This window comes from Carcharhinus amblyrhynchos, chromosome 4 (assembly GCF_965287045.1).
Source record: "Carcharhinus amblyrhynchos chromosome 4, sCarAmb.v2.hapA, whole genome shotgun sequence".
Taxonomy (NCBI): domain Eukaryota; kingdom Metazoa; phylum Chordata; class Chondrichthyes; order Carcharhiniformes; family Carcharhinidae; genus Carcharhinus; species Carcharhinus amblyrhynchos.
The window spans coordinates 118,135,876-118,150,929 of record NC_137327.1 but is presented as its reverse complement, the minus strand read 5'-3'; positions in this window follow the sequence as shown (position 1 = coordinate 118,150,929).

The following is a 15,054-nucleotide window of genomic DNA, read 5'->3' as shown; positions in this document are numbered from 1 at the left end:
TTATGTGCAGCACTATATTTTGGTGATGTGGCTGCCACTGTGGATTAGTAGCCAGTGTGGGTGCAAGCTGTGAACTGTGGCTCTGCAGACTGCTAAAGCATAGAAGGCCCCCTGGCCCAAACAGGGCACGTGCCAGTGCCCAGTAGCAACTGTTGAATTGCCTGTGGTGGTGGGAAAGGCCCTTAATTAGCCACTCAGTAGATTCATTCTCATCTGTGCAGAAGGGTCATCTCACAATCTCATTCTCAATTGCTGCCAAAATGACATGGCGATGGGAAGATGATGGGCAGTTCACGGCATCAGACTAACCTCGACGTTTTACCACAAGCTCTCGGCTCACGTCCCCATCTGTCAGCTTGTCCCTGAGGAAAGCTAACACCAAGCCAATAATTGTAAAAATTTTTTGATAGCAGATTATTTTTCTAACTAACATATTTTTCTCATGCAGAATTGGTTGATGTGGAAAAGCCAAAAGCAGAAGTTGCACAAGGTAAATATCCAGGACATTATTCAATGTTTTACTCACTTGCTGATTTGGAATGTATTATAACTCCTGTTGATTCATTTGCATTTTATTTTCAATCGGTAAATGCAACAGCATCCAGAAGTAATTAAAACTTAGGACACACATATTTCCTTACTGCTCGCTCCAGTTGTTCCTGGATGAGCATCACCTGGATTACAAACAGACTGAAATCTGTCAGTGAGTGTGGAGCAATGTATTGTGGAGATACGGGTGCCATTGTAGATTAGCAGGCAGTGTGGGTGCAAGCTCTGAGATGTGGATGTGCAGCATGCTGTAGAAAAGGAACCACCAGGCCCAAGACCAGAGTTCATCAATGGGTATGTTCCCATGCAGCGGAGTGCCCCATCAACAGCTGTTGAAATGACATTGGTGTTGGGAAAGGCTGTTAATCGGCCACTAATTACTTCCATTCTCATCTGTGCAGAAGAATCATCCACCTCATTCCTAACGGCTGCCAAAAGGGCACGGCAGTGGGAACATGATGGGCAATTTACAGCACCAGACTAACCTCGACTTTTTATCAGCAAGCTCTGGACCCAAGTCCCCATTTATCAGCTTGCCTCTGAGGCCTGCTAACACCAAGCTAACATTTGTAAATTGTAAAAATTATTATGAGAGCAGGTGATATTATTAGCAGATGATTTTTCTAATTAACATATTTTTCTGATGCAGAATTAGTTGAGGTAGAAAAGCCAAAAGCAAAAGTTGTACCAGATAAATATCCATTCAATATTTCACTAACTTGCTGTTTCGGGGTGCAAAATAACTCCTGTTGATTCATTTGCATTTTATTTTCAATCAGTAAATACTATTGTGTTAAGAAATAATTAATAGTAAGTTTCAGAGTGACAGTATCTGTGCTATGGCTGGCTGGATGAAGGAGGATGTGAAGATAAAAGGACAATTGTGCCTAAATGAGGAGGGGAAGGAGTGAAGGAGCAGAATAGAGTAAATGGCAGGAGGACAGGAGAGAAGAGAGAGGAATGGGGAGACAGGGAGGATGGACAGAGAGAGGGGACATTGGGTGTTGATTGGTAATTAGGAGCAGAGAAGCTGGCTGGCAAGGCAGGAATAGGATGGGTAAATCTCAGGATGATTGCGTTAAGATGTCATATAATGGATATGTTCACATCCTCTTTGCCCACAGGTGAGGTTCCAGAGGACTGGAGAAAATCCAATGTTGTTCCCTTGTTTAAGAAAGGGAACAGCAATTATCCAGAAAATTATAGGCCAGTGAGTCAGACGTCAGGTGGGGAAGCTTTTGGAGAACATACTGAGGACAGGATATATGCACATTTGGAAGAAAGTGTACTAATTAGTGACAGGCGGCATGATTTTGTACGGGAAAGGTCATGTCTCACCAACTTGATTGAGTTTATTTGAACAGGTGACAAAGATAATTGAAGAGGGAAGGGCTGTGGATGTAGTTTACATGGACTTCAGTAAAGTGTTTGACAAGGTCCCACATAGCAAAATGGTAAAGAAAATAAAATCACACGGGATTCGAGGTGGGCTGGCTGAATGGAAACAGAACTGGACTGCTTATAAAAGACAGAGAGCAGCGGTGGAAGGGTGCTTTTCAGAATGGAGATCTGTAGCTCGTGGCGTTGAAATAAAATCATCGATCCCTACTGTACAGAAGGAGGCCATTCGGGTCTGCACTGACCACAATCCCATCCAGGTCCTATTCCTGTAACCCCACATATTTACTCTGCTAACCACCCTGACACTAAGGTGCAATTTAACATGGCCAGTCCGCCTAAACCACACATCTTTGGACTGTGGGAAGAAACCGGAGCACCCGGAGGAAACCCATGTAAACACGAGGAGAACAATGCAAACTCCACATAGACAGTCACCTGAGGCTGGAATTGAACATGGATCCCTAGTGTTGTGAGGCAGCATGTTAACCACTGTACCACTGAGCTGCCCTGTTTCGCAGGAATCAGTTCTGGGACTTCTGTTGTTTACAGTGTATATAGATAACCTGGAGGAAAAATGTGGGGGTCTGATTAATAAGTTTGTGGATGATACAAAGATTGGTGGCATTACTGATAGTTCCAGGGATTGTTAGAAGATACAACAGATACACAAGTTGGTGACTTGGCACAGATATTGCAGATGGACTTCAATCCAGATAAATGTGAGGTGATGCATGTACGAGTATCAAATTTAGGTGTGACTTGTACTGTAAATGGCAGAAACTTGGACAGGCAGCATGGTGGCGCAGGGGTTAGCATTGCTGTCCCAGAGCGCCAAGGACCCATGTTCGATTGCAGTCTCGGGTGACTGTGTATGTGGAGTTTGCACATTCTCTCCATCTCTGTGTGGGCTTCCTCCAGGTTCCCCGGTTTCTTCCCACAGTCCAAAGATGTGCATGTTAAATGGATTGGTCATGGTACATTGTTCATTATTATCGGAGGACTAGCTGGGTAAATACGAGAATTACGGAAAAAGGTGGGATTGTTGTCGGTGCAAGCTCAGTGGACTGAATGGCCTCCTTCTGCACTGCAGGGATTCTATGATTCGATAACCTGTAGGAACATTAACGTACAGAAGGATCCAGGCATTCGGGTCCAAGTCCCATAAAAGTGGCTACGCAGGTGGCCAAGGTAATGAATAAAGCATATGGCATGCTTGCCTTCATCACATGGGGCACTAAGTTAAGGAATCATGTTGCAGCTATATAAAACCTTGGTTAAGCCGCATTTGGAGTACTGTGTGCAGTTCTGGTGACCACACTACCAGAAGGATGTGGAAGCTTTGGAGAGAGTGCAAGGAAGATTCACCAGGATGTTGCCTGGTCTCAAGGATGTTGGCTATGAGGAGAGGTTGAATAAAACAAGATTGTTTTCACTGAATGGAGATCTACAAAATTGGAAGGCATCGACAGGGTGGATAGTTCGAGGCTTTTTCCCAGGGTGCAAATCTCAATTACAAGGGGGCACATGTTCACGGTGAGAGGGGTAAAGTTTAAGGGAGATGTACGGGGGAAGTTCTTCACACAGAGAGTGGTAAGAGCCTGGAATGTGCTGCCAGAGGAGGTAGTGGAAACAAGCACATAAGCAACACTTCAGAGGCATCTGGATGGTGCAAGAATAGGGACAGAATAGAGAATATGCACTGAGTGAAAGCAGGGGTTTTTTTTAGTTTAGTTAAGGCATCATGATCAGCATAGGCTTAGAGGACTGAAGGTCCTGTTCCTGTGCTGTACATTTCTTTGTTCTTTGAGTGATGTTTTGCTTCAGGATTTTCTTTTCAGGAAAAAAATGTTTCTTGTATGCCCAGGGCCCAACTTCCTGTTTCATGGAGAGTTGCGATGAGGAATGTTTTCTCTATTCCAGCACTTGTGTGGTACTTATATTTTTTGCCACTTATCAGCCTAAGCCTGAATATTGTCTGCGTCTTCCTGAATATGGACACAACCAGCTTCAGTGTCTGAGGAGGTGTGAATGGCGCTGAACAAATATCACATTTCTGAACTGACGTGGGAGGGAAAATCGTTGATGAATCAGCTGATGATTGTTGGTCTGAGGAAACTGCCCTGAAGAATTCCGGCAGCAAAATTCTGAGTGATCCAGGTCTAGCATTACAACCATTGTACTAGACATGACTCATGTAACATGTATATTCCCCTACTGCTAGTTCCAGTTGTTTCCAGATGTGCATCACCTATATCTACAGACAAAGACTGAAATCTGTCAGTGTGGAGCACTATATTTTGGTGAAATGGCCCCATTGTTGATTCGCAGGCAGTGTGGGTGCAAGCTGCGGGATCTGGCCAAGCAACCTGCTGAAGAATAGAAGCCCCTGGCCCAATCAGGGCAGGTGCCAGAGTTCATCAATGGGTATCGTCCCATGCAGCAGATTGCCCCATCAGCAGCTGTTGAAATTCCTGTGGTAGTGGGAAAATCCCTTAACTGGCCACTCAGTAGTTTCGTTATCCTCTGTGCAGAAGGGCCATTCACTTCCTTCCTAACTGTTGACAAAATGGCATATCGATGAGAATATGATAGGCAGTTCATGGCACCAGCTTTGCCTTGCTGTAACTTCATAAGATATAGGAGCAGAATTAGGCCATTCGGCCCACCGAGTCTGCTCCACCATTTGATCATGGCTGATATGCTCCTCATCCCCAATCTCCTGTCTTCTCCCCATAACCTTTCAACCCATTACCAATTAAAAACCTGTTGAACTCCTTAAATTTACTCACTGTTCCAATATTGGGGGAGCGAATTCCACAGATTCACAAGTTTTTGGGAGAAGTAGTTTCTCCTCAACTCTTTGCTATCCCTTATCCTTAGAATGTGACCTCTCATCCTAGACTGCTCCGCCAATGGAAACATCCGCTCCACATCTACTTTATTCATACTTTTTATCATCTTGAATACCTCAATTTGATCGCCCCTCATTCTTCTAAATTCCAGAACGTATAAGCCTAAACTGTTAAAGCTCTTTTCATGCGACAAACCCCTCATCTCTGGAACAGTCTAGTGAACCTCCTCTGAACTATCTCCAATGCCACTACATCTTTCCTCAAATACGGGGTGACCAAAACTGTGCACAACACTCCAGGTGCGGCCTCACCAATGCCTTGTATAGTTGCAACAATACTTCCTCACCATTGTATTCTATTCCTTTAGCTATAAATGCCAAATTTCCATTTGCTTAGCTTTCTTTATTATCTGCTGTACCTGCACGCTAGAATTCTGTGACTTATGAACAAAGACACCCAGATCCCTCTTCACTGGAGCACCTCAGAGTCTCTCCCATTTAGATAATAAGTTGCCTTCCCACTTTTGCGACCAAAATGCACAATCTCACACTGATCCACGTTAAACTCCATCTGCCATAATTTGGCCCACTCTCCTAACCGATCTATATCCATTTGTAAGGTTCTTATTTCCTCATTCCAACTTACTGTCCTGCCTATTTTTGTATCATCTGCAAATTTGGCTGTAGAGCCTTCTATCCCTGTATCCAAGTCATTAATATAGATTGTAAGTAGCTGGGGCCCAAGAAACAAACCCTGTGGCACCCCACTAGTTACTCCTCGCCATCCAGTAAAAACCCATTTATCCCAACTCTCTATCTTCTGTCCATCAGGCAGTTACCTATCCAAGCTAACAAATTACCCCTAATCCCATGTGATCTAACCTTGTGAATTAACCTGGATTATATCTGGATATAAATTGTCCCATTGGGAAGACGCAGCATGGGTTAATGAAAGGCAGGTCATGTTTGACTCATTTGGTGGAATTCTTTGGGAATATCACGTGCACAGTAGACAATGGAGAGCCTGTGACGTGGTGTATCTGGATTTCCAGAAGGCATTTGACAGGAAACAATCTTTAATACATTCAATGAACTTTGTCTCCTGGCTACCCTTGCCAATTAGATTCTTCCAATCTATGCGCACATTAATATCACCCATAATTATTGTCAGAACTTTCTTGCAAGCCCCCTGTATTTCCTGGTTTGTACTGTGCTCCATTGTGGAACTTCTGCTTGGATTATAGATTATTTCTACCAAGTACTTCTTTCCTTTGCTATTTCTTATTTCTACCCAGACGATTCAACGTCTTGATCTCCCATGCTTATGTAATTTCTTATTACAGCATTGATCCTTTCCTTCACTAGCAAAGCTACACCACCTCCTTTCCCTTTCAGTCTGTCTTTCTGAAATGCTGAGTACCCTTGGATATTCAACTCCCAGACCTGGTCGCCTTGTAACCATGTCTCAGTAATCACCACCAAATCGTACCCTTCTGTTTCTTTTTGCGCTGCTAACTCATTAATTTTGTTCCGAATGCTTTGTGCATTGAGATACAAAGCTTTCAAATTTGTTCCACTGGTAAATTTCCCTACTCTTTTATAATTCCTTGGTACATAAAGACATTCACCCATTCTGTCCCCCTCTTTTATTGTCTGGTAACCCATCCACCAATCACTAACTTACACTCTTACCTCCTTCTTCAATTTAGGCTTTCTAATTTCCCCGACAAGTGAACCCACCCCCTATTCAGTTTAAAGACCTATATACAACCCTAGTTACGTGATTTGCTTGGACTCTGTTTCCAGCATGATTCAGATGAAGACCATCTCATTGAAACAGGTTCCTTCTTCCCCACTACTGGTGCTAATGTCCCATGAATTCCAACCCATTCCTCCTACACCAATCTTTAAACCATATTTTTATCTACTTAATCTTCTTGATCCTGTGACAATTAGCTTGTGGCTCAGTTAGTAATCCAGAAATGTTATCTTTTTGATTCTGCTTTTTAATTTTGCTCCGAGCTGATCATACTCCCTTAGCAGAACCTCTGTCCTTGTTTTATCTGTGTCGCTGGTACCTACATGGACCATGACAACTGGATTTTTACCTTCCCACTCTAAATTCCTCTGCAGCCTGGGATGAGATATCCCAAACCTGAGCACCAGGTGGGCAACACAACTTTTGGGACTCTGGGTCCAGGTCACAGAGAACAGTGTCTATGTCCCTACCTATACTATCCCCAATTACAACTATATTTCTTTTATCTCCCCCAACTTGAATGGCTCCCTGCACCACAGTGACAGTGTCCTTTTACAGCCAGCTCTGGATCCAAGCCCCCATGTATCCGCCTGCCTCTAAGGCCTGCTAACACCAAGTCTATATTTGTACTTTGTCCACTGTACATCATAATAATGTTTACAATGGGGAACCTGTGGATGTCATGCATCTGGATTTCCAGAAGGCATTTGACAAGGTGCTGTACCAAAGACTGCTACATAAAATGAAGATGCACAGTGTTACAGGTAATATATTAGAAAGAACATAGAAAAACTACAGCACAAACAGACCCTTCGGCCCAAAAGTTGCACCGATGATATCCATACCTACTAGGCTTACCTATAACCTTCAATTCTGTAAAGTTCCATGTACTCATCCAGAAGTCTCTTGAAAGACCCTATCGAATTTGCTTCCACCACCACCGACGGCAGCCAATTCCACTCACCCATCGCCCTCTGAGTGAAAAACTTACCCCTGATATCTCCTCTGTACCTACTCCCCAGCACCTTAAACCTGCGTCCTCTCGTAGCAACCATTCCAGCCCTTGGAAAAAGCCTCTGAGAATCCACCCGATCTATACCTCTCAACATCTTATACACTTCTATCAGGTTACCTCTCATCTTTCGTGTCTCTAAGAAGAAAAGACCAAGCTCCCTCAGCCTATCCTCATAAGGCATGCCACCCAATCCAGGCAACGTCCTTGTAAAACTCCTCTGCATCCTTTCAATAGCTTCCACATCTTTCCTGTAATGAGGCGACCAGAACTGAGCACAGTATTCCAAGAGAGGTCTGACTAGGGTCTTATAAAACTGCAACATTATCTCCCAACTCCTAAACTCAATCTCTCGATTGATGAGGGCCAGTACACCATACGCCTTCTTAACCACATTCTCTACCTGTGAGACCGATTTAAGAGTCCCATGGACCTGGACCCCAAAGTCCTTCTGATCCTCTACACTGCTAAGAGCCTTACCCTTGATATTATACTCCTTCATCCCATTTGACCTACCAAAATGGACCACTACACATCTATCTGGGTTGAAGTCCATCTGCCACTTCTCCGCCCAGCCTTGCATCCCATCTATGTCACGCTGCAACCTCTGACATCCCTCCAAACTACCTACAACACCACCAACCTTCGTGTCATCAGCAAACTTACCAACCGATCCCTCCACTTCCTCATCCAGGTCATTTATGAAAATTACAAACAGCAAGGGTCCCAGAACATATCCCTGGGACACTCCACTGGTGACCGACCTCCATGCAGAAAAAGACCCATCTACAACCACTCTCTGCCTTCTGCGGGCAAGCTAGTTCTAGATCCACAAGGCAACAGCCCCTTGGATCCCATGCCCTCTCACTTTCTCAAGAAGTCTTGCATGGGGGTCCTTATCAAACGCCTTGCCGAAGTCCATATAAATCACATGTACCGCTCTTCCTTCATCGATGTATTTAGTTACATTTTCAAAGAACTCAACCAGGCTCGTAAGGCACTATCTGCCTTTGACAAAGCCTTGCTGACTACTATTGAGCATACTAAACTTCTCTAAATGTTCATAACTCCTGTCCGTCAGAATCTTCTCCATCAACTTACCAACTACTGAGGTTAGACTCACCAGTCGGTAATTTCCTGGGCTATCCCTATTCCCTTTCTTGAATATAGGAACCACATTTGCAATCCTCCAATCCTACAGAACCTCTCCCATCTCCATCGACGTCGCAAAGATCATCGCCAGAGGTTCTGCAATCTCTTCCCTAGCCTCCCACAGTAACCTGGAGTACATCCCATCTGGTCCCAGCGATTTATTTGTCTTGATGCTTTTCAAAACTTCCAACACATCCTCTTTTTTAATGTCTACATACTCAATCTTTTCAGTCTGCTGCAAGCAGTACAACCACCCAGGTCTTTTTCAGCTGTGAATACTGAGGTTAAGTATTCATTAAGCACCTCTGCATTTTCTACCGGTTCTGTACAAACTTTCCCACCTTCACATTTTATAGTTCCTATTCCTTCACATCTCATCTTTTTACTCTTCACATATTTGTAGAATGCCTTAGGGTTCTCCTTAATCTTACCTGCCATGGCCTTCTCATGACCCCTTCTGGCTCTCCTAATTTCCTTCTTAAGTTCCTTCCTACAAGCCATATACTCCTCTAGATCCCTAACATCTCCTAGCTCTCTGAACCTTTTGTATGCTTTACTTTTCTTTTTGACTAGGTTCGTCACAACTTTCATGCATCACGGTTCCCTTAACCTACCAAAACCTCCCTGTCTCATCGGAATGTTGTTGTGCAGAACTCTAGACAAACATTCCTTGAAAATCTGCCATCTTACTTCTTACACCTTATCTTGATTCTCTCCCAACTTTTCCAGTTTAAATTCTCCCCAGTAGCCTTAGCTAACCTTCCCGCCAGGATATTAGTCCCTTTGTGATTCAAGTGCCATCCGTCTTTTTTGTACAGTTCACACCTGCCCCAAAAGAGGTTCCAATGATCCAAGAACCTGAATCCTGGCCCCTGATCCAGTCCCTCAGCCACGCATTCATCCTCCAACTCATTCCATTCCTGCTCTCACTTTCCCGTGGCACAGGCAGCAATCCCAAGATTACTACCTCTGTGTTCCTCCTTCTCAACTGTCTACCTAACTCCCTATATTCTCTTTGCATGACCCCTTCCCTCTTCCTACCTATGTCAGCGCTACCAATATGTACCACTACCTCTGTCTCCTCTCCCTCCCACCTCAGGATTTCTGGGACATGACCAGAGACATCCCGGATCCCGGCACCAGGGAGGGAAACCACCATTCGAGACTCCCGTCTGCCTCCGCAAAATCCCCTGTCCGATCCCCTCACTGTAGAGTCCCCAATTAATACTGCCTTCCTCCCTTTGCTTAGCCCTCTGAGTTACAGGGCCGGACTCTGCTCCAGATACACAGCAACTGCTGGTTCCCCTAGGTGAGCTGTCCCCCCCAGCAGTACTCAGACAGGAGTACTTATTGTGAGGGGGCACATCCACCTGGGTGCTGTCTATCACCCGAGCTTTCCCCTTCCTGACCATTACCCACTTGTCTGCCTCCCGTGGCCTCGGTATGACCACCTGCCGGTAGCCCCTGTCTATCACCTCCTCATTTTCCCTAACCAGGTGAAGATCTTCGAGCTGCAGTTCTCTAACACGGTCCCATAGGAACCACAGCTCGACACACCCTGCACACCTCACACTCATAATTTCCCTTTTTTAAGGAACATAGAAAAAAGTAATTAAGAATTAAACTTACCCTGCCTTGCCCTTTTCACCTAAGTCCAATGAGCCAAAGCCCTTTAGCTCTCACCCTGCTCCCAGCTCACTCTGCACCCGCTCTCAATGCTGCCCGCCGTATAGAGTGGCCTGTGCTTTAAACCTCCCACTCACCACTGGCTGACGTCAGACGCCTGCACAGCCTTGAGAAAAAAAACTCAACCTCCCAGAATCCCGGCGACCAACTTCCGCTTCCCTTAGTTTAAAAGAAAAACCCACGAAAATAATGGAAAAAATAAATAAAACACCAGTACTATGGGTACTCTCAGCACTCCTGCTAAGTATCTCTCCCTCAGTGTCCTGCTCCAGCCGAACAAAGAACATGGGTAGAGGATTGGTTAACTAACAGGAAGCAAAGAGTGGAGGTAAATGGGTGTTTTTCAGATTGGCAATCAGTGACTAGTGGTGTACCTCAGGGATCAGTGTTGGGACCGCAATTGTTTTACATAGATGATTTGGAGTTAGGGACCAAGTGTAGTGTATCAAAATTCGCAGAGGACACAAAGATGAGTAGCAGAGCAAAGTGTGCAGAGGACGCTGTAAGTCTGTAATGGGATATAGATAGTCTGAGTGGGCGAGAATCTAGCAGATGGAGTACAGTGTTGGTAAATGTGAGGTTATCCATTTTGGTAGAAGTAGCAGCAAAATGGACTATTATTTAAATAGGAAAAAATTGCAGCATGCAGCTGTGCAGCGGGACCTGGGTGTCCTTGTGCCAGAATCACAAGGAGTTGGTTTGTAGGTGCTGCAGGTAATTAAGAAGGCAAATGGAATTTTGTCCTTCATTGCTAGAGGAATGGAGTTGAAAAACAGTGAGGATATGTTGCAGCTGCATAAGGTGCTGGTGAGGCCACACCTGGATTTCTGTATACAGTTTTGGTCTCCTCACTTGAGAAAGGATATACTGCTCCTGGAGGGGGTGCAGAGGAGATTCACGAGGTTGATTCCAGAGTTGAGAGGATTGGCTTATGAGGAGAAACTGAGTCAACTGGGGCTATGTTCATTGGAATTCAGAACAATGAGGAGAGATCTTATAGAAACATATGAAGGGAATAGATAAGATATTGAAGGATTGAATATAAAAGTAGGGAGGTCTTGCTGCAGCTGTATAGGGCATTGGTGAGGCCGCAGCTGGAGTACTGTGTGCAGTTTTGGGCGCCGCACCTGCGCAAGGATATTTTGGCCCTGGAGGGAGTGCAGAGGAGGTTTACTAGGCTGATACCGGAGTTGAGGGGATTGAGCTATGAGGAGAGGCTGAATAAACTAGGCTTGTACTCGTTAGAGTTTAGAAGAATGAGGGGAGATCTCATTGAGACGTATAAGATGATGAATGGGATGGATAGGATAGAGGTGGAGAGACTCTTCCCGCTCAAAAAAGACAGTAGGACTAGGGGGCACAGCCTCAAGATAAAGGGGAGGCGGTTTAGAACGGAGTTGAGGAGGAACTTCTTCACTCAAAGGGTGGTGAATCTCTGGAATTCTCTGCCCGTTGAAGTGGTGGAGGCTGCCTCGCTAAATATTTTTAAGAAGCGGGTTGATGGGTTCTTGATAAGAGAGGGGATTAAGGGTTATGGGGAGAGGGCGGGAAAGTGGAACTGAGCCACAACAGATCAGCCATGATCTTATTGAATGGCGGGGCAGGCTCGAAGGGCTAGATGGCCTACTCCTGCTCCTATTTCTTATGTTCTTATGTTCTTAAGATAGAACTTGTGAAAACTAGAACTCGGGGACGTGGCCTCAAAATAAGTGGAAGCAGATTTAGGACTGAATTGAGGGGGAACTTCTTCACAGAAAGGGTTGTGGATCTGTGGAATTCCCTGCCCAGTGAGGCAGTTGAGGCTACTTCACTGAATGTTTTTAAGGTAAGGATAGATAAATTTTTGAACAATAAAAGGATTAAGGGTTATGATAAGCGGACAGATAAGTGGAGCTGAGTCTACGAAAAGATCTTATTGAATGGTGGAGCAGGTTCAAGGGGCCAGATGGTCTTCTCCTGCTCCTAGTGCTTATGATCTTATGATAACAGATGATTTTTCTAACTGACATATTTTTCAATTGCAGAATTGGTTGAGGTAGAAAAGCCAAAAGATAAAGTTGTACCAGGTAAATATCCAGAATATTATTCAATATTTTACTAACTTGCTGTTTCAGAGCATATAATAACTCCTGTTGATTCATTTGCATTTTATTTTCAATCAGTAAATTCAACAGCTTTAAGAAATAATTAACTGTAAGTTGCAGAACAACAGTGACTGCGTTGTAGCTGGATGAAAGAGGATGTGAAGACGAAAGGAGAATTGGGCCTGTTTGAGGAGGGAAAGGAGTGAGGGGGCAGAATGGAGTATGTAGCAGGAGAACAGGAGTGAAGAGGGAGGAATGGGGAGGACAGGGAAGATGGACAGAGAGAAGGGACATTGTATATGGAAATGGAAATGGAAATTAGGCGCAGGGAAGGAAGCAAGCAATGGGGGAATGGAGTGGGAAAATGGAAGCACTGGAAAAATCTTAGGATGGTTGAGTTGAGTGATGTTTTGTGCTGTAATTTTTTCTTCAGTGAGAAATTGTTTCTTGTACACCCAGGACCCAATTTCCTGTTTAATGAAGAGTTGCACTGCGGAATATTTTCTCTATTCCAGCACTTGAACGGCACTTATAGTTCTTGCCAGTTATCAGCCTGAATATTATCTAGTCCTTCCCGAATATGGACACCATCAGTTTCAGTACCTAATGAGCTTTGGATAGTGCTGAACACTGTGAACATTAACACATAACTCACTTCTGAATTTACGTTGGAGGGAAGGTCATTGATGAACTAAGTGACGATTGTTGGACTGAGGACATTACCCAGAAGAATTCTGGCAGCAAAATCGTGGATGATTGGGCTCCATGATGTGGAGATGCTGATGTTGGACAGGGGTGTAAACTCAGTGAAAAGTCTCACAACACCAGGTTAAAGTCCAACAGCTTTGTTTGGTAGCACAAGCCACTAGCTTTCGGAGTGTTGCTCCTTCATCAGGTGAGTGGGATTTCAGTTCACAAGCAGGCCATATAAAGACACAAACTCATTTTATAACCATTATTTTATAAATTGAGTTTGTGTCTTTATATGCCCTATTTGTGAACTGAAATCCTCCTCATCTGATGAAGGAACAGCGCTCTGAAAGTTAGTGGCTTGTGCTACCAAATGTACCTGTTGGACTTCCACTGGTATTGTGAGACTTCTTTCTGTGATTGGGCTCCAACATTACAACCATGTGCTTTGTACAGGACATGACTCCAATTAGCAGAGAACCTCTCCTGATGCCCATTGAATTCAATTTTTCTAGGACTCCTTGTTACCACACTAAAGCAACTCTTTGTCAAATAATTGTGTGTAGTTACACCACATGGCTTCAAACACTACCTGCTCAGGGTTAATTATGGGCGGGGGGTGGAATCAAATGCTAGCCTTTCCAGAAATGTTCATGCCTCAAGAAGAAATTTCAAAAAAAGGGTTTGCACTCTGGTGAGGGAATGGACTGAGTAAGAGTTGCAGGCCCAAAGCATCTGCTGGCTTGAGGGACACAAGTGATTTCAGGAAGAGGGGGAAAGGTATTGTGAAATGTGAGAACGTACTGTCATCTTTTAAGCTTTAAACCCCACACTGAGCATACCCTTACCAACAATCGCTCCAGTTATGGTCACTGCTGCCTCTTCCATGGAAGTGAGAGCACCCTATCGTGTATGTTCCTCTGCTGCCAGCTCCGGTTGCCTCCAGATGTGTAACACCTTGTCTGCAAACAGAGACTGAAATCTGTCAGTGAGTGTGGAGCACTATATTTTGGTGATGTGGCTGCCATTGTAGATCAGTAGCCAGTGTAGGTGCATGCTATGAGCTCTGGCTGTGTAGCCTGCTTCCCCACAGACCAGCTGTTTAAATGGCCTTGGTGTAAGGAAAGCCATTAATTGCCACTAGTTACTTTCATTATCCTCTGTGCAGAAGGATCACCCACCTCATTCCTAACTGCTGCCAAAATGGCATGACAATGGGAAGATAATGAGCAATTCATGGCACCAGACTAACCTTGACTTATTGTAGCAAGCTCTGGACCCAAATACACATCTGTCAGTCTGTCTCTGAGGCCTGCGAACACCAAACTAATATTTCTAATTTGTAAAAATTGTGATGAAAGTGGATGACTTTGTTAACATCATATTTTTCTCACGTCGAATTGGTTACAATAGAAAAGCCAACAGGAAAATTTATACCAGCAAGTGTGGAATACAAGGGAAGTAGAAAGAAACTTAAGCAAGGAATAAGGAGGGCTAAAAGGGGTCATGAAAAAGCATTAACCAGTAGGATTAAGGAAAATCCCATTGCTTTTCATACATATATCAAGAGCAAGGGGGTAGCCAGGGAGAGGGTTGGCCCACTCAAGACAAGAGAGGGAATCTTTGTGTGGAGCTAGAGAAAATGGGCGAAGTATTAAATTAGTACTTTGCATCAGTATTCACCAAAGAGAAGGACTTGGTGGATGATGAGTCTGGGAGAGGGTGTGTAGATAGTTGGAGTCACATTGAGATCAAAAAGGAGGAGGTATTGTGGTTCTTGAGAAACATTAAGGTAGATAAGCGTCAGGCCTGATGGGATATACCCCAGAATGCTGAGAGAGGTACAGGAGAAAATTGCTGGGTCCTTGAG